The sequence below is a fragment of the Myodes glareolus genome, chromosome 2 (assembly GCF_982192425.1).
Source record: "Myodes glareolus chromosome 2, mMyoGla1.1, whole genome shotgun sequence".
Taxonomy (NCBI): Eukaryota; Metazoa; Chordata; class Mammalia; order Rodentia; family Cricetidae; genus Myodes; species Myodes glareolus.
The window spans coordinates 50348386-50371648 of NC_142027.1; the positions used below are offsets into that span (position 1 = coordinate 50348386).

General features: G+C 39.6%; 1 protein-coding gene across 32 annotated transcripts in view; it reads left to right on the plus strand.

The window, feature by feature from the left end:
• The window catches only part of Zbtb20 (zinc finger and BTB domain containing 20), a 758948-nt gene that overhangs the window by 575518 nt on the left and 160167 nt on the right, over positions 1-23263 (plus strand). For all 32 annotated transcript variants that reach the window (XM_087900141.1, XM_048422822.3, XM_087900155.1 and 29 more), the window contains one exon: positions 21824-21863. The gene's annotated coding sequence lies outside the window, so the exon portion shown is untranslated. The remainder of the gene's footprint in view (positions 1-21823; positions 21864-23263) is intronic.

Consider the following 23263-nt stretch of genomic DNA (forward strand, 5'->3'; position numbering starts at 1 on the left):
ACCTCTCATTGTCGACTGACTATAAAAATTGCCAACATGCTTATTGGTGCCTCTGCTGCCTCTGACTAATGGTTGAAATAGTTTGAGGTTCCAGATTTTCTGCCTAATAAGTAACTTCATTGATATTGAAAGCATCTCTTCTTTATACAAAGAAAAATTTTAAGACATAGATTAATATGTATGTATATTCACAAAAGGTAAAGATATAAAGAAAATTAGGCTTATAAAATTTGTAAGTTTAAAAAGTTAATGTTGATTTTTAAACCCAATTAGCTGAAAGTCTTGCTTTCTCTGAACAAAAGAGTCTTTTAGTTATTTAAAAATTGCATTAGATTTGCATATCTATATGATGTGATAATTATTTGAGGGTGATTGAAAAGCAACAGATAAGGTATATTAGTTGGGCAAGTGGGTTAATAGTTAATGCTGTTTACTCCCATGGGGAACAAAGGAGAGAAAAAGTTTGGAGAATATGAATTAGCATCAGACATGTAGAATGTAGAATCCTTTTGAGACATCCAATTGTATTTTCTCCTATATTAGATATAAAAATGTTAGTGTTCAAGAGAAGATAAAGGACCAAAGATGCAGATTTGAGAAGCATTTTTAAAGCAGGGAGACATGAATGTCCAATACAGAGTGGACATATTACTTTGAAGTGTTATAAAACATTACAAGACCACACATCAAAAAATGTGTCTGATACATTGCTCCTAATTAGCTCTCACCCATCATGACACAACAGACACCCTAGCTTTAGTTTTCTTTCTATTTAAAAACTTCAGTAACTTGATTCCTGACCTCTTATATTCCAGGCATGCCTTGATTTCAGTAGTTATGTACATGAAAATTGTATGAACAAAAAAATTGTATGCACGAAACCCTTGTTGCTTTTTGGAACTATGTATGAGTTTGTTTACATATGAACAACACCCACATTATTTATCTATTCTATTTTCAGAGTTCCTTTCTGTGGTACCTTATATCCACTGGCTATGATTTCAAACCATGAGGACATTAAAGTACACCTCTGTCTTAAGCATTGGGAGGAAAGACATCTTTATTCTAGAAACAGTCACTAAGAACTTGGGTAATACCAAGGCCAGGCTCACATCTTTAATCCCAGCACTCAAGAGGCAGAGGCAAATAGGGGTCTATGTGAGTTTGACATACACCTGGTCTTCATAGCAAATTATAGCCCTGGCTATAAAGTGGGGCCCTATCTCAAATAAAATAAAAATAAAAACCAAAATTGCTTTGGTATTTCTGTTGTTGCTGCTGTACCTTTCAAATGTGTGTTCAGTGCCCCATATTTGAGATCTTCCAGAGCAGTCAATGAGAGGGACACTCATGGTAATTTTACCATAGTTGCAATCTCTGTTGTTTCCACTTGCTAGGATCTGTGATCATCTGGGAATTCTCTCTGACATGCTACTCTCTTAAAATTCTCTCTTTTTTTTCTGATGTCTTATCTGTACATCTTTTAAAACTTTTAAAAAATGTGTCTTCAAGTTGCAGTGTTGTACTCTTAATGTATTCAGTCTCTATGGTAACTGGATTACAGGCCACAACATCATGATTATTGGAGCTGCCCTCATAGTGGAGGCACTGGCACATGCCCTGCCCTGGCAACTCACAAGTTTCTCCATTGGATTAGAAATCAGATGCTAACACTTTGATATGCAGGACAAGAAAAGCAGCAGAGGACATGCTATAAACCCAGTCTCTCTAAGAAGGCAATATTGGGATTTGATGGACTACCTTCTCATGATAAAGGTAGCCTAGAGTGCCAATCCTGACAAGACATCATTGAACTTGATTTGAGAAAGAAGTTCCTTTTCTTACTAGTGTTTACAGTCTAATTTTACTGAAATTAGAAAGTATTATATGGGAAACTCAGAGAAATTAGCAATATTTTTAAAGAATTATTCAATGGTATTTTGGGTAGTCTTTCATGCACACTCCCAACAAGTACATATTGCTCTAGTAGGAGCAAAAGGCAACTCTGATTTTCTCCAAGCATGCCTTAGTGCAGAGTTAGTTCTGTTTGGTTAGGAAAGGAATGAAGAAAAACAGTGTGGCCCCTCTGGAGTGCTTATTCCAGGACAGCTTCCTCCCAAACACAGGGCAAAACAGACTCCAGTATACAACACAGTAGAAACAAAGGGTCTAAAGCAGGACTCTATAGCCTTGGCCCAACTAATATTTAGAGTTAGCTAGATCTGTGGTGTGCAGTGTAAGATACTAGGCAGCATTCCTGTGTCAGGAGCAACTTCTTGAACTTTTACAAGTAAAAAGACATATGTCCCCTAATGAGGACAAAAATAGCACCAGCCTGCAAACTACTGTCCCAACGCAAGATGAAACTCTAGTAAGAAACAAGATGGAGAATCCCTTAAAACCCAGAATATTGGTTTAATTCATCACTCAGGAGGTATTTTGCAGGTTCAGAAGAGTCTGAGTTCAGATCCTAAGCTTCCAGGTATAATTGGGCTTAGCTTTGTACGTTTGCAGCCCTAGAGCTGTGAAACTAGAAGTGGGTGATGGAGACAGACGGACTCCTGCCAGTGTAGGCCGATTTTTCTGCTTCACCAGTCAACTCCCAAATAATCACATAAAGACTTCTTATTAATTAGGAAAGCTGGATCGATATCGTAGGCTTGTTTATAAGTAGCTCTTATAACTTAAACGAACCATTTCTATTAACTTACTTCCTGTCTCATGGCTTTATTACCTTTACTCTATGCTGCCCATGCTGCTCCATGCCTGACTAGCAACTCCTGCTTCTTCCCAGAGCTCTCTCTACCCTCAAAATCCTGCCTAGCTATTGATTGTTTAGCTTTTTATTAAACCAGTCACAGTGACCTATCTTTACATAGTGCAAAGGAATATTCCACAACAGGCCAGCCTAGCTTGGGGTTCAGTGAGAGACCACTTCTCTAAAAAAGAGGTATAGAACAACTAAAGAAAATGACAGCATCTATCCGACTTCCTTATAGGCATACATACACACACCCACATAAAAACATAAATACAGAGAGAGAGAAGGAGGAGGAGAGAGTTATTTATTGAGCCTCTGCTGTCTACCAGGCCTTCTTGTACTTACCAGAAACATAGCTGCAAGGATGAAACCTATGAAATGTGTGTTCTGGAAGATGTGTGCCCCATGTTTCCAACCAGTAAGATCCCTTTCCCTTCAAACAGCCTAACAGTAAATGTTTCCAGCCAACTAAGGGCCAAGGAAAGAAAATACAAGTTCATACTTGAAGATTCTTTTCAGTTTATGAACTCTAAATGGCTTTGGGTTAAAATGAAACTTGGCAAGTGATTAATTCACATGTTTTAGCTTATAAGGTGTTTTGATCATTTTGGGATGTTTTCAGAATAAGTGGTGAGATTAGGGCTTTATCCCCCTTCTATTTTTAGTCCCTTTCTTTTGGAGAGTCCTTCACTTTTGATTAGATTTGGTGCTCTTAGAATAGTTGAAAAATGCTTTCAAGTATTTGAAAAGTGTACGTAGGTGAATGAGATGAGGAAGAAAAAAAACTCAAGACTTTGTGATCTTAGCTTAAATAAATAATGCACACCTCATCCCCACAGTAGGTTCAGGCACCATGTCCTCAAGGATCCCTGCTCTGAAAGCACTGGTGGGCAGTCCCAGGGTCTTCCTAGCACCCTTCCTATACTCTTAGCAGGGTCATAGGGAAATAACTGTGACATTCCCTGTCCTTATTCCCAGACTGTATAAATACTGTAGGGACCGTCACCAAGTCTTCCCTGAGTACAGTCCTGTCATCTGCAGCACACAGGCATTGCTTAGCGTGTTGAGTGTCTCACTGATTAATGGAGAAACCAGCTGTGGAGGAGCCCTGCCTACGCATTTCTAACCTGTACACTCACTAACACTTACCTGACCCTCGGTCTGGAAATTCACCAGGCTGGTCATTATGGTGGAGACTTTGGAGTAACATGTTTGCTCTGATATCAGTAAAACTGTTTAATCAGAAACTCTTGAGAATAGTTAAAGTTCGTTAATCTTAAGAATATTTTAGGCTTATTCAGAGATGCAGGGATGTGAGAGCAATAATAAAGATGTATGATTTAAGAATATTCTTAAGTATTGCCAATGTCCTGAGCATTTCTCAAGACTTAAAGGGTTTAGGTAATAAGGTTGACAATAGTAAAATTGTCTGTGTGAGACACAGGATAAAGTTACATGACTTACTGCAGGTTTTCTTACTTCATTTCTGTTTCCTCTTGTAGACTTGAAGGTCCTAGAAGGTGTAGAACTTGATCTGTCAACGCTTTTATCCTCTGGGCCTAGAGTAGTGTGTGTCTTATCATAGTTACTCAGGAAATGTTTGTTGAATGAATAAGTGGTAGACATTTCTGTCAGTAGCATGTGCCGAGTGAGTCCTCACTTTTTAATGAACTGCACATGCAATAGGATGGTGACGCTCTTTCTCAGTCATTCAGCATTCTAGAATGCATTCAGTGCCTGTGCACAGTAGACAGTGGGAATCTGATGAGGAGAGAAGTTTAGCTTTCCAGTCTGCTCAAGGATATTTTTTAAATATATATATGTGTGTGTGTGTGTGTGTGTGTGTGTGTATGTATGTGTATAATTTAAATATACATTACTTTAATATATTATACATATATCACATACATATTATATTTATATTCTATATAATATATAACATATGTATTTATATGTAATATATGATTTGCTAAGGGAAATTTGCTAGTTTCAGGAAGACTGGTTCCTTGGCTTCTATCCAGCTTTTCCTAATTTTTCTGTTCACCTTTGGTGCGCATGCTGGAACTTAGAGAAGCTTCACCCAGCCTCTACCATATCTCCATTTGGCATTCTCACCTTGTTTGTCATTGTTCAAATTCCCCCTTTTAAGTAAGGACATCAGTCTAATTGAATTAGCTGTGCTCTTTCTCCTCTCTCTCTCTCTCTCTCTCTCTCTCTCTCTCTCTCTCTCCTCTCATCTTGCTCTTCTCTCTCTAGCGTAACCTCCTCTGGGTCACATCTGCAGCTGTGTTCTCAAACTGTAGTCTGAAGTACCAAGCAGGGAAGAGGGGTTGTACTAGAACCTTAATCTATGAACTTAAGGAAAACACATTTAAACATCAGCTTCTCAAAAGAAACTTTGTTTTATGACTCTGTATAGAAATGATTTGGTGATCTCCAATAGCATGGACTGTTATGTGAAGTTCCATGTTTATAGATAGTAAACACAGGAAGTCAAAGGGGACTGATTTTACAAAGCCTATTTTTTGAACACCAAGGAACCCAATATGACAAGACAATGAGTAATGTAAGAAAAGCTGCTGAAAGGTTCCAAAGGAATTTGCATATGGAACAAAGGAGTTTATTGGGTGCTTTATTTTAAAGACGTCAGAGAAGGAACATAGGAGTTAGGTTAATTATTTCTCTCAATGTTGTGGCAAAAATACCTGACAAAAGCAACTTCAGGAAGGATGCGTTTTGGTTCCCAGTTTGAACATACAGTCCATCATAGCCAGGAAGATGCAGCAGCCAAAGCAGTTCCTAGGCAGCTGGTCACATTGTGCCACGGCCAGGAAATAGAAAGAGAAAATGCTGGTGCCCTGGGGCCCAGGTCTGTGAGATGGGGCCTCCTGCATTCTCGGCAGGTGTGTCCTCCTCAGCTAAACCCCTCTGGAAACACTCTCAAAAACGCCCTCCTGAAGACTTATCTCTGTCAGTGATTCGAAATCCTGCCAAGCTGACAAGAGTAACGATCCCAGAAGTCAAAATGTATTCAATGGTAAAAATCTAAAAAGGGTGAACTGTATTGAATATAAAGTACTCATCAATGGCAGGCGGTGGTGGTGCACACCTTTAATCCCAGCACTCGGGAGGCAGAGGCAGGCAGATCTCTGTGAGTTAGAGGGCAGCCTGGTCTACAGAGCGAGTTCCCAGACATACTCCAAAGCTGCAGAGAAACCCTGTCCCTCCACGCCAAAATAATTATGCATCAATGAACTTGACTTTAAAAAGAAAGAAATGGTAATGAAGGATGAACTTTTGAAAAAGCAACTCAGAAGTTTTTGATGTTCATCACAACAGTTCTGATTCTCAGTTCAGCCAGAAAATATACTTCTTTGTGGCTGTGATAAAATACTATGACAGAAAGCAAAATGGTGAAGAAAGGGTCTGTTCTGGCCCATCATAGCCACAGCCTTCCATCTGGTTAGGCTTCTAAAAGGCTCATTCATGCCTTCCTCTGTGAAAGAGGACTATATTGGGAAGGGGGTTGATGATCAAAGATTAGCAAATTATCCTCCAGTTTAGGACTGTCCCCTCCCAGGGCTTGATTCCAAAGAATATCTTAGCAAAGTACAGGACAGGTCCAGAGCAAGTGGAAGGGTATAGTCATTGGCAGATGATATTATTAGCTTAGCTCTGTACATCATCTGTAACAAATGTATGCCCTGCCCAGAGAAGATACCCAAGATCTAAAAAGATGGGCCACCTTCTGGATCACAGCTTGCACCTGAAACTGAAGGAGCCTGGTCAAAAGCACACAGACTCCCGTGGAATTTGTCTACAAGCTGAGAGCAGAAGAGACCAGCAAGGCCAGACCCACAAGTGACAAAGATAGGGAAATCAAAGAACAAAGCTGTGTGCACCATAGTCCTTGTGCTTACATAGGTCAACCATTACAATAAAATAAACCTTTTTCTGATTATTAAAGAAAAAAATTGATGAACTTGGTGAACAGAATGTGTAATTAGGACATAGCTAGATAATCAAATCTTTACGGGCTGAGAAGTAAATAGGAGTTAGGAAACTTGAAGTTGATACTGAGGAGGGAAAGAGCAGATCCACGGAAAAAGGCGCCTTATTTATTAGTTTGTTATAATTATTGTCCTTCTTGATGACTTAAGATGAAAGCCACTAAAGTATGTTGGCAGCAGTTGCAAAGACAAATATAGACCTTTGCAAAGCAAAATGCTACAGTATGGCACTGGAGTAGGCTGTCAGTGGGCTCTTTGATGTTAAGGATGAGTTCAGTGTCCAACATGAACCATGGCCTCTGCTTCCATTGTATGAAAAAGGGCTTGACTTCTTGCTGAAAGCAAAGAGTAGCAGATCCATCATAAGAAATCAAACCAAATGATAAGTGAAACTAGAAAATCCAAATAGAAACTAAGTAGAAATAAAGAATTGCAAAGTAAATTCCCAGTTTCAGCCGGAAACCATACTTTTTGGTTAGTGTGATAAAATACCATGGCAACAAACTAAATGGCGGAGGAGGGGTCTGTTCTGGCTTAGTGTTCTTGAGGGCATATAGTCCATCATGGCAGGGATGGCATTGCAACAGGAGCGTGAGGTTAGCAGGTAAGTCAGGTAGCTGACTGGTCGCATTTTGTCAACATATAAGAAGCAGAGAGAGAGAAGGCCACACTGTAAAGCCTCACAGTCCAGAACGAATCTCCCTCAACAAGGGTCTGCCTCCTGGAGGTTCTGTGACCTACCCAAACAGTGCCACCAGCTGGACCACCCTTCAAGTACATTGGTCTACAGAGAACGTTTCTCTTTCGTATCATGTCTCCAGGACTCAGAGAAGTACCAGGCTGTGTGGTTTTCTGGTTTGTGCTCAGCATCAGTCAGCAGCTTAGGCGATAATGAAGAAGTACAAGGTCAGGTTCATGTGAGCTCAGGAACTAGGAAGGCACAGCTGGAAACCACAGACACTGGAACTGAAGGAGTTGGGAGGCCTTGAACTCTAATGATGGAGAGGAAAAGAAAATGAAGATTCTTATTTTGAGAGAAAAAAGGGAAACCATTAAAACCAAAAAGTGTGGTGAACAAGTAGAGTTCTTCTTATCTGAAGCCAGAGATGTCCTAGGAAGGAAATCTACCCCTGCCACACATATATTTGACATAGACCTCAGAGAAGCCACAAATATGTTGGAGGGATTAGAGTCTATCCGGAAACATAGCTGTGCTCAGGACTTCTTTCCCACTCTCTACTCTTTTGTCAGCTTTGTTGGTCAGCTTTGCTTGTCTGTGACAGAATCCAGGGGTAATTAGATTTAAGACAGGGAAGGTTTTTCTTGGATCATAATTTTGGAGGGTTTTGATCCATAGCCCATTGGCCTATTGCTTTGAACCTATGGGAGCACACAGTATTATGGGAGACATTTGTGATGGAGGAAGCCCATTTACCACAGAATTGAGTGCAAAAGAAAAGAGAAAGGTAGCGGCTGGAATCCCACTGGCTCTGTCAAGGGCATGCCTTCTTGCTAGCAGGCCCTACTTCTTGAAGGTTATGCCACTTCCAGCACACCACAGACTAGGGACGGAGACTTTACACATGAGCTTTGGGAAAATATTCATGGTCCAAATTGTAGCATCAGCCATACTCACCGCCATTATCACAGAACGTTGATCTTAAAGGAAGAGCACTGTGTGTGAAAGAGAAGAAGAAATAGAAACCTGTCATGAGTCAAAGGTGGTTATCTTCACAAGAGGCAAATGCAGTGCTGTACACCAGCCTCACATCCTGCGCTTCCTCTTTCTCTTTGCTTCCTCATATCTGTAGGTATCAGATGTTTTTGAATGTTGCTGCATCTTCCCGACCTAAGGTCCAAATAAAGAACGCCCAGAAACTTAATATTAATTTGAGTTTTGTGGCATATTTCGAAACAGGTTCTGTTCTCACTGTGTAGCTAAGGCTACCCTCAAACTCACAATAGCACCAGCTCAGCCTCAGTATTGCTAGGAGAACAGCAGGTAACACCACCCCCATTTCATCATATTAAATTTTCTCTCAAAAACAGTGGCCAAGGAAGTTAGTGTTTGGTTAAATAAAACTCTCATTTGCTTTGTAGATAATACTGTGCACTAATCTCTTCTGCCCTGTACATTCAGATAAACCTGAGCCCCCCCCACACACACACACACTATGTATTTTAAGGACGGCTCTGTCCCTGTGGGCCCTGTCTCCATATGTCATCCTAGCAAAGTAACCAGCCATGTTATTCACTGCGAGATACCATGCTCTAGTTATCTTACTTGCTTGAGTGGACTGAAATGAGCATAATATGTGGGCTTCAGTAGTTTCCTAAAGCCTGTGAGAGAATTCCTAAGCCTTTTCTCTTGGTCCTGTCTATATATAAGTTAAAAAGAAAATAGTTCAAGGGGCAGATTTCAATAGGCATTTCTAAAGAGGTCCTTCTTCCTCTGAAAATACAAATCCTTGCAGAATTCCATTTTTTTCCTTGTTTTTTCTTTCCTACTCCTGATCCTGTTATAGCTCTCTCTAGCAATGCTGAAACCCAGCTGGTCTGGAGATTAATATGACCAGACATACCATGAATTTTTTAAATCTCAAAAGTCCCAGTTTCTGCTTCTTCATCAATCAAATATAGGTTATCTATGTGTGTGCATGTGTGTATGCAATATATTATCATAAATCTCTAAATTCTTCTCTTTTTGTCTCAATTCCTCTTAAATTATTCCTGTTACTTGTTATAAATAGGTAGGGGAAGGATGTGAGGAACAGAGAGACAAAGGGTGTGAAGAGGTACAAGACAGAAGCAGCAAGAGTGCCCGGAAAGGGATCCAGTGCAGAGGTGGGAAATAGAGCGGCTGCCCACTTCCTTAGTCTCTTCAGACCACTCCCTGGTTTAGCTTTGTTCTCCTTTCTACCTAATGCCTTGCAGAAGCTTCTTCTTCCTACCTTCCTCACACATGGAACACATGGAAATCTCCAGGCCAACATCTTAACATACTTCCCAGGCTAACTAAGCACCTTGCTCATTGACTCCGGGGACTGGACCTATTTCTACTGGGTCCACCAACTCCCTGCCCTATGTTGGCATGGACAGTGTTAATGGCTGATGTAAGATTGGAAAAACTTAAGCAATAATTTGTTTTAACTTCATTAACATTCAAAAAATAAACAAGTAAACTACATGTTGAATTCATTAAATTTCTCTTCCACTGTTTAGGAATATAAAAATTGCATTTTTAAAAGAGGGATTGATTGGTGTCATGTACGTATTTGTTCACTTCTGTTTATGCAAGATAATAAGAGTATTGCCAGGGAGGAGAAATAATGGTATTTATAATTCCATCACTGCTATTTATGAGAGATGAATGTGTGAAAAGAAACTAGAGAGAACAGTGATGCTCTTTCCACACGTTAAACTCTTGCATTGCTATTTGATAAGATATGGAGGAGGAGAACTAACCGTGGGACAGTTTGTGTTCATAGTGTTGTGCTCATCATTTGTGTCACTGGCTGGATTCAAAAGCACAACAAGGTAATGACAGAGGTGCCCCCTCGCAAAGAAGCACAGGAGTGTGTGCTCCATTAGGTCCTGAGGGCTAGATTACTTAAGATTATGGTCCTCTGGTGAATACTCAGATGCTTCTGTCTGGAAGAGTGGAAGATGTCATGGTAGGGAGACCAGTGACTTGAGATTTGCCTATAATTTCAGATGTGCTTCTTAGGGATGGGCTCTAATTCATTGTTCAAAAAAGGAAGAAAATTTCAGACCAGGTTGTAAAGATTCATGTCAAAAACTTTAAAAGTTCTCTGTAGACTTTAGGATATTTTTCATGTCTGTTTAAGAAAAAAGGAGAATTAGAAGTAGGAGAGATTAGCTGAGTTGATAGTGTAGGCCTCAAAGAGTAAAGTCGTCCATGAGGGGTTAATGGTTGTCATGGAGTGAGTGAAAAGAGCAAATACAGATGACAAAGAGGAATGGTTTGGGTCAGGTTGTTATATTCACGATGACTCTCTAAAGTGAATTAAACCAGTAAAAAGATGGAGACACAGAACTCTCCAAAGCGGAGTAGAAGATCCTGGATGGCAGGATTCAATCTGAGTGACTAGGCTTTGAGAAAAACATCTGTTGAGCTAATGAACAGATGCAGAGTTCCGTCTGAAAAATGCTTCTCACATTCCCTTCATCCAAAACTAATTCTCAAAGTTCAGAAACCTTAGCAGACTTAGTTTTGAGAGTTGAGTTTTAATAAAAGCATAAAGTCACTAACTTTTCAATTTTATTCTTTGTAAGCTCTATTCCTCATCCTGTCTCCCCTCATATTTTTTATTGTCAATTGGAATAATTTTCCATTAAAGTGATGGGTGATGGATCCAGGACAATGTTGAAGGTGTACTTTATTGGGCCTTGAAGACCCTGAAAACTTCTAATGGGCAAGAGAGTGCTTTAAATCATAGTATAGCCCTGTTGTTGCAGGAAGACCAGCTTTAGCCAAAGCCTGGAGATGCAAACATAAGAGCTTAATGTAGGTTGCCTGTCAACGGTGCAGTTTCTGACCAGTGTGAATAAAAGGGGATTGTGCCTTGCTCAGCTCCAGGATTTGTTTCTAATACCAGTTTCTCCCATCCAGCACTCTATGTGGCATCCTTACGTAAGGGTGCTCAGAGAGCAGGGTAGTGTATTGTAGAAGTTTTGATAAGGCCTTTGGTTCCAAAGCAGGACTGGAGAAACTTCTGCAAGAATTTTAAATATTAGGTTATGTTTCTTACTGGACCATGTCCATTATAGGAAGAAATGTAAATTTGTCCATATTTAATGGTGTATGCATAAATCATTTGCAGAGGAGGGAGAAGTTGAAAGTTCACACAGATTGGCATCCTCTCTAGCCAGTGATACCAAACTGAACCAATGTGGAGAGTGGAGGAGATATGATAGTTTACCTCAGGTACAATATTCAGAAAAAGATCATTTTCTTCTCTATTTACATGTAAATTTTTAAAAGGAAGTCTGAAGCCATGTACTTGGTAGAATTCAGGGAGTTAGCACAAAATTATTCTTGTTCTTTACAGAGATGACAGATCTTAAAATCTGTTGATTCCTCCGAATAGTTTCCTCCGCCACCTAGAACCTGCTTGCTTTGCTTCATCTGGCTGAAGTGTATTTCTATGATTCTACCCACAGAAATTTAGCAGAACCTTACACCTCCTATCTGAACTAATAATGATGTTCCTTTCTTTCGCTGTGACAAAAAACACTCTACCCTCTCTGTCCGTTGTGTTAAAGGTGGTTTTTCTACAGCACGTGGACATATTCTATTAAAGCTTTTTCAGTTCCATCATGTTGACAAGCTGACTCCATTCAGTCACCCACCATCATCATGTTCAGCTTTTTCTCCTGTTCTGAGAAGTTAGAAAACAGTTATCATAAGAATTTTAGAGGCATTCACTTTGGCAAAAATAAATCTGGAAAAACATGAGTCTGTTCCTTGAAATGGAAAAAAGATGAGTTATGTCGTTCTCTGCGCAGCCCTCCTCTTGACACTGTTCAGAATAGGGAAGGAAGCTGCGGCCCTTCTTCCCGTTTTGTTTCCAGTAAAGTGCAGCACCTTTTCAGTGTTCTCGCTAGAGATCTGCCTCCTCACTGGGCGTTGTTTGGTACTGAAAGTGGACACTGCAAGAATCTCAATGAATGAGAAGAAGGGTTTCATTCAAGGATTCTTTTTTTAAAACTATTTCCTTACCATTGGACAAAATGCTATTTGAAGAGGTTTTAGGGTTCTGTGACTGTTTTGATGTATTAGGGTAGATATAGCCCTTCTCCTCCAGTGCCAAGCTTTCCTATTGACAAGGTAAAATTCATATGATCTCACTGCTGCTGGGTCATTTAAGATACTGAGGAAATGTGTGACATGGGAGAAAAATGCTCAGTATGAGGGTCATTAGCTCTGTGGAGTTGTGGTGGGTCACTTCCCAAGAAGAGATCATGCTTGTATAGATCGCCAGGTCACAGGAAAGCTAGGATGATTGGAGATGAAAAAGGAACCCTTTTGTGTGGTGGGTCCTTTGAGCCTCATTTATCAGAGGTAAATGGACTTCCCTTGAAGGATCTGGTGCAGGCCACAGACAGACGCTGAAAGTGAATGTTGAAATTTACCTCTGCTTGCACTTAAAAATCCTGTCTTCTCAACTTCTTCTCTTTTGCCTTATTTGTTTTAGGTCTCATCTTAGGAGCTACATAATTTCTTCCTAAAAATGTGGCCGAAATCTTTATGTTTTCATAATTGTTTCACAACTTGCTGTGGGTTCCCAGGTAGCAGAGCACAGCCCAGCCCTGGTTTGGTCTGGAGGATTCCCACTAGGTTGTTTATGGTCTAATCCTTTCAGAAGTGTGAGGGTAAAGAGCTGCCAACAACCACATGTCACTCCCAGGCTCTTAACAGGTGACTGCAAGAATCCAGATACTGACAGGGAGATGGGTTCTCCATGGTAGAAGAGATAGATTATAAGGTCTTCTGAGATTATGCTAGTGAATAGCTAGAAACCCATAGAGACAGGCCGTGGGGGAAGATGAATATGCTATTGAATTTCCAATGCAAACCATTGGTCTTTTCTCCTTTCTGAATAAATTGCTCTTAAGTTACTAACAGCAAAACTTTATTTATAGACTGTCTGAACAGAAGATCAAAAAATGCTTATAATTTGAAGAAAAAAAACAAATATGTGTCTGTCTTAGATGTTTTTTACTTGAAATGTTAAGCTATAACCAAAGTTGTTTTTTTGAGGTGGAGCAGGTGATAAATCGAAATTTTGAAGAGTGCGGGATAAAGGCTAATATCATCGCACATACACAGGGTGAGGGAGAGAGAGTCTGTTGCTTAATACCTCTTTCATTACCTATTAAAAAAACTAAATTTGGATCTTGTACAGACAGTTAAGAAAATGCAAATTTCCCTAAGAGGAAGTATTAAAACAATCACTGAGTACAAACTGTTGTGGGGAGGCTACAGTTGGCTGGGAATGTCCACAGAGAGACAGTCCCTGTCCACTCGGTCATTTTTCTACAGCTGCCTGGTGATCAGCATGTGGATGTAGAAATCAGAAGGGAAGGAGGGAGGGAGGCGGGAGCAACCTTTATGAATCTAACAACCTGCATTAAGCCTATTGTGCCACAGCTTTTCAAAATCCAGGCTGCTGGCAAGCTTGACCCTTTGCTGATCAGTTCATTCCTGGTGTTTGAAACAGCCAAAGCAATGGCTACATGTACTAACCATTACGCTAGTTAGGTTATCCAAAGTAGCTAAATGCTGACTTTATTTTCTGCACTGATACTGAACAAAATGTCTCTTTTGAAAGGTCCTAGACCTCTCTCCTCCCAGCTCCTGATCACAGTAATAAACAGTCTCAAGAAATCATTAGTGAGGCGAGCACAATCTCCCCTGACAAGTCAGCTATGAAAAAATTGGCATAGTTTGTCTCTTTGATTCGTGTTCTTATGAAAATAATGGGTTGGAAAAAAACTACATTTCCCTCGGTCTCTTTTTATCTCTCTTTACCAGTTACACTGAAGCTGATTTTGGGGGCTGGGTGTCTAGGTTTGCATGTTTCTAACAAAAGTTAGGAACTGCTCAAAAGTTTTAGTAGTCAAAGTTTATCTTTAGAAATCGTGTTCTTCTATACTGTGTACTGCTTATTTCTTATGTGTGTGTATTTTGACCTTGCTTGAATCCTTGCTATGGACTACCTGTTGATTGGGATGTGTCATTGTTTTGCTTCTAAGAGCTGGGCAATAGTTCAGAGAGCCAGTCCTAATCTGAGCCATAGATAGAATGGGATCATCTTCTATTTAAGAAATATGGCAAACTGCTTTAAATGAATTTGGTTCAGACAAGGTCATCAGAAGCATTCATCTGACTTTTGTGCTGTGTGTAATGGACACTTCTACTGAGCTCCAGAACTGCAAGGTTAAAGACAAGAAAGCCAGTGACCCACCCAAGCTCCCTGGAAGTCAGTCAGGCATATGGGCCCTTTCGTCCTTTACAGGGGCTGCTCACTGGCTCTCCTCATCTGCTCACTGGCTCTCCTCATCTCTGAAGTTAGATTTGGGAATAATAACGTTGAGCATTTATATTATGTTCTGGACTTTTCTTCTATCTTTTTTCTTTAATTGAAAATTTAGTTAATATGCATATTCAATTCCAGACTTGTGTAAAAGTCAGCTAAATTTCTGAGATGTAAAGAATGAACTGATAGAATGTTGTTAGTCTCTAGCTCGCCATTATGCTAAAGCCGTAGTAGATTCTAATACATTTTTCCTCAATTTTATTTCTGTCATTGCACTTGGTAAATTAAACCAATACCTAAGCACCACATATACTATTTTATTTTAATGACTTACTATCTGTATTGCCTAATCCCCGTTTAGGTTTAGGGTACATTTTATTAAACTGTATTATGGTTCTGTGTAATTTGTAGGGTCAACATTTTATCCGATTTTGTTGTCATCTAAGGCTAAGTAGAGCTAGTGGGGTTATTGAATTCACCCCCTGGCTGGAAGCAGAGCTGCATTTCTTCAATCCAGAATAGATGAGGATCTTTCCTATTTTTTTTTTAAAAAAAAAGCCATGAAGAAAGAAATTTTATAACTGCTCTTAGCAGTCTATTTGATTATTTACGACTTAGCATATTTAGGGTGTTCATCTTGAAGTTTTAAATTCTTCACTCAACTATTTGATATCATTTTGCCCAAGGACAGAAATGCTAATCATTATCCTCTCTGTAACGACTCTTCTTATAACCAGAAAACTATGAACATAGAGTTCGGCCCAGCTACTTTTATTTCTGTAGCTCTTTTTGGGACAAACAGGCCTGTTTAAAAGCTCTATCATATGTGTTTCTGAATCAGGCACTGCATACTTTAATTCCACCGTACTGGTATGGAAGTAACCACAACTTTTCATTTTATCTTGATGGACAGAGCATTTGTGCTCATTTAACCTTGAGGTTTAAACCTGGTCCCAAAAAAGTAACTGGCTCATAGCATTGACTAGACCCAGGAATAAAGAGCATCAGTCTTCCCAGTCTCAAAGCTCATCTTGCCCCCACTCCTGAAAAGCACTAAAATTAACTTTTCCTTGACCTCTCTTTCTAGTGCTATTTATTTACTGATTTAACGACTTTTTTTCTATCATCTTTGTCTCCTAAAATAGACAGATGACATTTATTCAACAAACATTGGACTGTCATGCTGTGTTTAACACACTTTGCAAGGTTTGGGAGATTCAAGTGTGAACTGTCAGCAAAGGCTGGGAGACATAGATGTTTTAGGCATGCGCAGGGAAAAACAGAATAGTCTGTCACAGTATATAAAGAAACCGTGGAGGAGAAAAACAGAGATGGGTTTGGGCCAGATTGCAAAAGGTCTTGGATGCTCTTAAGCAAATCGTTGTTCGTGTCAAGGACAAAAGTAACACTTTGCAGCCTGTACTGCAGAAACTGCTCCGAAGTCCTTAAAACACAGATCTTGTTTATGTTGTCCCCACGGCTTAGTCAGTCATCAGGTCCATATACCTGGTTCATTTCTATCTCTTGATATGTGTGTCATCTATTTTCTTTGTATTTTAACCATTTGAGGGAACCATTTAAGCAGTGATTCCCCCTCTGTTCTCATTGATCTAGATACTTCTATCTGCTTCTGCTGTGTTCATATTTAGTCTGTGATCCACTGCACCACCCACTTGTTATTTTCTGTGTTTCTAGACAGAGAACTATTGGAGTGTTTGCCTTATAGCAACAATCTCTATAGCAAATGACATTAATGGTAGGCTACAGCAGCACTGTGTGCCTCTAATCAATTGGCCACATGACAGCAGTGAAAGACCTATTAAAGTCACACAAACACACCGAAAAAAAAATCAGTTTACTATAGGGTAAAAATTCTAATACCCAGTCCATTTAGAAACTGTAAAGCTACTACTTCAGAAATTAGAAATATACAGAGAACAACTGGAATTCGATTATAAAATGTTCCTAAAATCTACTTTTGGGGGGAGGGAAATGACTCTTAAGTTGCCAGGATGAAGGGGGAGGGGAAGGAACCGATGATGGATATGATCGTGTTTCCTTCTATTTACGTATGAGATTGTCAGAGAATACCCATCTTACATACAAATTCAGTCCCTGTCACCTCTCACAGAATCGCTGCTTTAACTATTTGTTTTCTCAGACTCTGTTCCAAAAGCATCATGAAGAGTCAGAGACTTGTACGGGGTGGGGCAGGTATTTAATTGTATCTTGACAAAGACTCATAGGCCATACTGTGCCAATTACTGAACTTCAGTTTTTACGTCTCTCTCTTCACCCATGATTACCTTATTTCATCATCTGAATTTTTAAAAAGAGATGTCCTTCAGTTATGTTATGACATATTTATGATTCTTTTATTTCTTGAGATAAATACAAAATAATACAGTCTAATAGGTCAGGCTTCAACATATGAGTGAGTATTATAGCATTTATGATTTTTTTCTAATTGACCAAAAGAAATGGAAACACTGCAATAACTACAAAGGGCCTAGAGTTGTAAAGGATCAGTCTGCATCCATGCTGTCTTTAACTTGAAAACCTTTCTGCAAGTTTATGTTTAAAACAAAATTTTTTTCTAAGCTTGAGAATTAAAAACTCCCAAATGCAGGGTGTATGAAATACCATTAAACCTAGCATAAAACTTCTTGAATCTGTCACATAAAGAAAATGATGTATCCAGTGTGACGATGGAATATCAGTTGACAGGCATCTATGGAGCTGGCACTCATTCTTTGAGACACATGTGTCTAAAATTCCAATAGCCCCTCAGCCTTTGGAAATCCTGGAAGTCAAATGATATTAGCAAAAAAGGTGAAAATCATTCTACTGTTTGGGATGACTCCCACATATGAATTACTTAAGACGGTATTTTGAGAGCACTGGAAGAGTATTTAAACATTATCCCTATCCATAGAAAACAAAGCTATAAACCCACCCAAGTTCTAGAAAGAATATTGAAAAGACTAAGAAGATTAAAGACGTGTCTAAGAGGTCATTCTTGTCTGCTTGTCATACCTTTTACCCTCCTTAGCTGAAAGGATGAATGTGGAAGTTGAGTTCATCTGAATTCTTCAGCTCTGTCATCAGAGCTGTGACACATTCTAATTTTCTGATTCATCTGTGATGAATAAGCACTCCCTTCTCTAGTCACAGTCTTTGGAGTAACCAATTTTGTGAGTTATGATGACTTATTTTTTTCATTCATTACTGAATTATTATTGTTCCCTCTTAGCAAAGTTGGTCTCTCTCTTTGTCCCCTAGCATTAACCCCGTATGCAGAAGAGCCCACTTGGCCGGTAACGTTGCCTGAGCTCCAAGCTGGTTCAGAGTAAAAACTGACAACCAGACTTCTGTTTTTAACCCAGCCAGATACCTCAGCTGGCAAGAAGCTCAGCTTCCTCACCATAAAATGGGTATAATAATAGCTTTCCCTTACCGCTGTGAAATGTTTAGAATGCAAATCAAGCCAAATCTACCTCCTTCCAAAGTGAAGCATAAACCAGCATGCATAATCCTGAATGAGTCCAGATTTCAGGGAAAACCAAGTGGGAAGCACCTAAAGGTGGTATAATTTAGTGGTAAAAGTACGTGCACTTTGGAATGGTGCAGACTTACTCTCAGGCCAGCAGCTGTGTGATTTGGGGTAAGTTTCCTAATTTCTGAAATCTCCTCTTTCTTCTAATAAGTGTAGGGTAAGAGTATTTCTTCCTTATAACGTGGGTTCAGGGATTCACTACCAGTGCTTCTCGCCCTTGCACTCAGGCAGACCTCAAGTTAGAGTGGTCCAACATTCAGGATGCCTACTGGGCACCGCCCAGTGTGCCACAGGCAGGACACTTCAGGGAGATCTTAAGTATCACACCTGAAAATACATATTATTTTTTTTTTTTACTTTTCCCTCCTCGGTACATTCTTGCTTGTTTTGCTAAAGTGGGAGTAATGCAAGGCCAAGAAGATCTTCTGCTTTGTTTCTTCCAAAACATCCAAGAAAAAGTTAATGGGGAAATGGATATGTGCACAAACAACGGTTTAAGTTATTTACCCACAAGGGAAACCAGCTGTCAGGGAAGACTGCCATGTCTTAGTATTGGTGGCTCTGCGCACCCCATGTTACTTGCTCCCTGCACATCCTTGGCCTGACACAAATACAAACCCGAGAAGCCTTTCTTTACCAGATGCCTGAAAGACATCGGGTCTTCTCTGCACCACTGTCATTTCTCCACCCCTTACTCCTCTACCCCATTATAGTAACTATGCCATGGATATTTTAAAAGAAATTATCCTGGCTGGATAATGGTCAAATTACATTATATGCATCATAGAAGTACTATAATGAAGTCCATTGTTTCATACAATTAATATATGCTAATAATAATGAATGAGGAAAATGTTATAAAGGTCCAGGCAGATAGAGGTCTAGGGGACCTTAAAGGCGCTTGTATTTCCGTAATCACACATCTTTACCTGCTAACAGAGCTCCAGTTTTTAATATTTTCTTTACTCCTAGCATCAGATTATGACTGTTTTAAACTGTCTGAAAGCAATTTAAAGGAACTTTTCTTTGCTTCCTCCCCCAGCCTCCCCAAGCCATGGGTAAGCAGCCTGGAGGGGTCATGCATGGTCTCATTGAAACCTGTTGGTTTTGAACTTTCTCAGACAAGGGTTCTTTTAGGAGCCTGTACCATCTCTAAATGCTGAAAGCCACTGCCCTAGAACATTATGTAAATTGAAATTAGGTGAACTAGCCATTTCAGTTTCAATTAAATTACAACTAGATCCTCGGAGATTGACACTTTTGGTATCACAAAACTAATATTAGACATTAATACACATCACTCCTTCTGCCTCTCACTCTGTGAGTGCACACACTGCTGTGTTTTAATGTCCTGAATTATTTGGCCTTCAAAGTTTTATATCCTTTGCTACACATTTGTGTGTTGAAACTGAAATGTTCAATGCAAATGTTTTAAATCCTATACAAAACTATTCTACTTAGTTCTTTGCATTTCTTATAAAAACAACTTACAGACATATAAGGTGTATATCACTAAGGTGGAAAGGGCATGTATCAATACATAACAGTTTCAACTGAGCAAAAGTAAATCTATGTAGATTAATACATATTGTCAAATCACATAGCAGATTGTAATTCAATCAAGAAGGAGGGACCTCTTTGACAGTTATGGACATTTATGAATTTTACATGAACTGTGAAATTAAATTTTTAGCCTTAATATTAAATTTGGGAATGCTTTTATTGTTTTGCTTTAATATATCAGGACAAACTTATATCCTCAAAATTTGCAATCTAACTTTGTTTTCTCTTAAACTTTAATGCACACTGTAATTTCTCTCTCCATCTTAGATTCTTGTCATTGGCAGCCTGTGTATCATTTGACATCAAGGGAAATAGTTTGTTAGTCTTCACATGTGTTAGTCAAGCTGATAATGTTCTATCACCAAAATTTAATTTTAACTAATGTTGTGAATAATTGCTCCTTAAAGTTCAAATGTAAACCTTACCTGCTTAGATGTAAGAATAGAAACACCTGATACAGTTTTCAAAGCTCATAATCCTTTTTTGAGCATTATTTGGTTTATAACATGTAATAAATAAGTGCTAATTCAGTATATTTTATAGAACAATTACTAATCATCTTTCCCCTTTCCCCCCAAAGATTAGAAATTGTGCTCAAAGAATGAGGGAAGAAGAAAGGAAATTGAAGATGAGGGATAGGGGAGGAGGTAAAATGGCAAAAATATATACAGTGCAGTACCTCAGTGTCTTGGCTTGTACAAAACTATAGTCTTTGAACTCTTTTTGTTTTGTATTTCCAGTTTGAAAACACTTTTAATAATTCATACGTAATCTAATCTCCTGCAGTTTTCATTAACCCTCTCAGTTTTGTGAGAAAATGTTAAAGCATGAGAGACCCAGGTGTCCCTGGCACTGGTGCACACTCTGAGTCGGGCTGCAGGTTTTCTTCTCGGCTCCTGCTGCACTGCAGGGATCACCGCCATCCACAGCTGCATGGGCACAGACAGATTTTACACTGACCGCGCGGGGAACATGTTTCCTGAGAGCAGTCTCTACCATGGTGCATTTGTCCAGAAAACCTGGGAAGTGAGGGCTCTTGAATTTAGTTTTCTGCTTTTGCCTTTTTCAGGATGATCCTTCAAGTTACTATCCTTTAACAAACTCATTTTGATACTTTTGGAGGCTCTCTGTGGAGTGGTTAAGAACATCCTGTCAGGTGGTCACAGTTTGGCAGTACATATGTGACATGATATGGGGTTTAGTGGAAAGGCTTCTGTTATCTTGGTTTCTTTGTATAAAGAGGATCTGTCACAACTCTGATGATATTCCAGTAGTAATGGGTATTTGTTGTGTAGTTTCAGTACTGTAAGGGAGAATTATTAAACTTGTAAACATAGGATGTGAAACTATCATGGCACACTTCCCCCAAACCTGAACAGTGTCATCATTAGAGCTGTGTTTGGAGTGTCGAAGTTTTTGTTCCAACCACGCTGTTACAATGTCTCCATCAACAATAGAGCTCTCTCCAGCACAGAAACGTTCTGTGCGAGGGAAAGCCACACGTGGCTGTTGACCACTTGGAATATGACTAGTGTGACTAAGGATCTGAATATTTTGCTTTTAATTAAAGTTAAAGAATTTAAGTAGACGAATACTGTACTGAGCAGTATCACTCCAGTAGAAAAGCTGCCTGTTGGGGATCTGACGAAATGACAGGAAAGGTCTTGGCAGTTTCTATACTAGGATATACTGGCAGCAGTCAGAGCAAGGAGATTACAACTCTTGAAAATGTCTGAAGCTGGATATTAATAATTTTGTGCCTATGGTGACAAAATTTGGGAGCAGTAAGTCCCATCAATATCTCAAGGTTTTATGTTCCTTGCTGTATTCAGTTTTGTGCTTAATTCCTTGTCTTTTCTTTCATTTTCAGTTCCTTGACCACCAGTCTTTTGCCTGTTCCTGCTCTTTATGTAAGTAAAAGTGGTTTCTCTACCTTTAATGAAAGTGTTGGATTTGTGAAGCTCTGGGCTTTGGTGTCATGTTTCCTCGTTGGCTTTCACTGTGGTGTCCAGCATCCATTTAGTATGCTTCAGTGTTTTTCCTCCTTGGAGCTATTAGTGTACTGGTGAGTTGTCCTCTGTGAGAGAGCCCAGCAGCCCAGCCGTGCCTTCTGAAAAGACTGCCCTTTCCCTCTCTGCAGCTGCTCTTTGCAAAAATCCCTGCTCTTCTGAACTGAAGCTTACAGTCCACAGCCAGATCTCAGCAACAGTTGGGCTTTGCTCCACTGTCAATCAGTGGGCAATTATTTATTCTCCAGTTATTCACTCATCCCTAGGTCCAACCATTTTTAATTTTAACTTCTAGATCAGAGCTTTCATTTATTGACAAAATTTATAATATCCTTTTACCAAGAAGTACAATACTGAAAAGTAAATAGGCTAAAAATTTGTGCAAAATTATAAAGTCTAGGAGGAAAAATAAAAGAAATCCAGGATTCACATGTGCCAGAAGGTTCAAAAGAATGTATCATTCCTTTCCAGAAAAGATGGACCCATTGTGGGGGGGGGGGGGGAAGAAATGTGGGGGACCTTGATTTTAAATGAAAAAGAGAACATTTATTATTTAAAGACCAAACTGAGCCACACTAAGCAGATTTAGATAAATATACTTTGGACTGTTTGGAAGACGCTCTGGGGCAATGAAACCAAATAATCAAGTCACTACCAGAGGCACCACCTAAGAAACCCTACTGGGAGAGGCAGTCAGCTCATATCCTAAGTAACCATGGGTGTCCCTGTAGCTGCATCTTCCTCTGTCCCTTCTTCACATTACGTCACCGACTCTTCACTCTGTGGTAGTTTATGTGCTGTAATGATCTGCACCATAGAGATCTCTGGTTCCACTTGTGTAGGGCTTCTACTGACATCCTAGACACTTGTGGCAAGCATATTTAAGAACGTACAATTTACCGAAAGATGATGAAGTTGAGTGTGACATTTTATCCGATGTAGAAAGGAGATTGGTTGGTTGGTTGGTTGGTTGGACTCCTCAAAGATGGGTGCTGGTGTTCTACAATGGACGAGGTCCTACCTGCCCCTAAGCATCCATACTGCCGGTTCTGTGTTGATAGAGTGGGTCTGCTAATGCTTTGGAGAATGTCAGTGTGCACGCTCATGGTAACCACTGTGTATCTTCGTATCCCTCCCCTCCACTGTTATCTAGCACTGCATATTTCTAGTCCTCTGACTGGCAAATCTTTCTGTAACAGTTCTGTTGTGTAAAAACAATTCGCATAATAGCTCGGTGTTAGACAAGGCATTAATCCTCACATCACCAGAATGAGTCAGCACGATATACTCCTGCCTGCCTG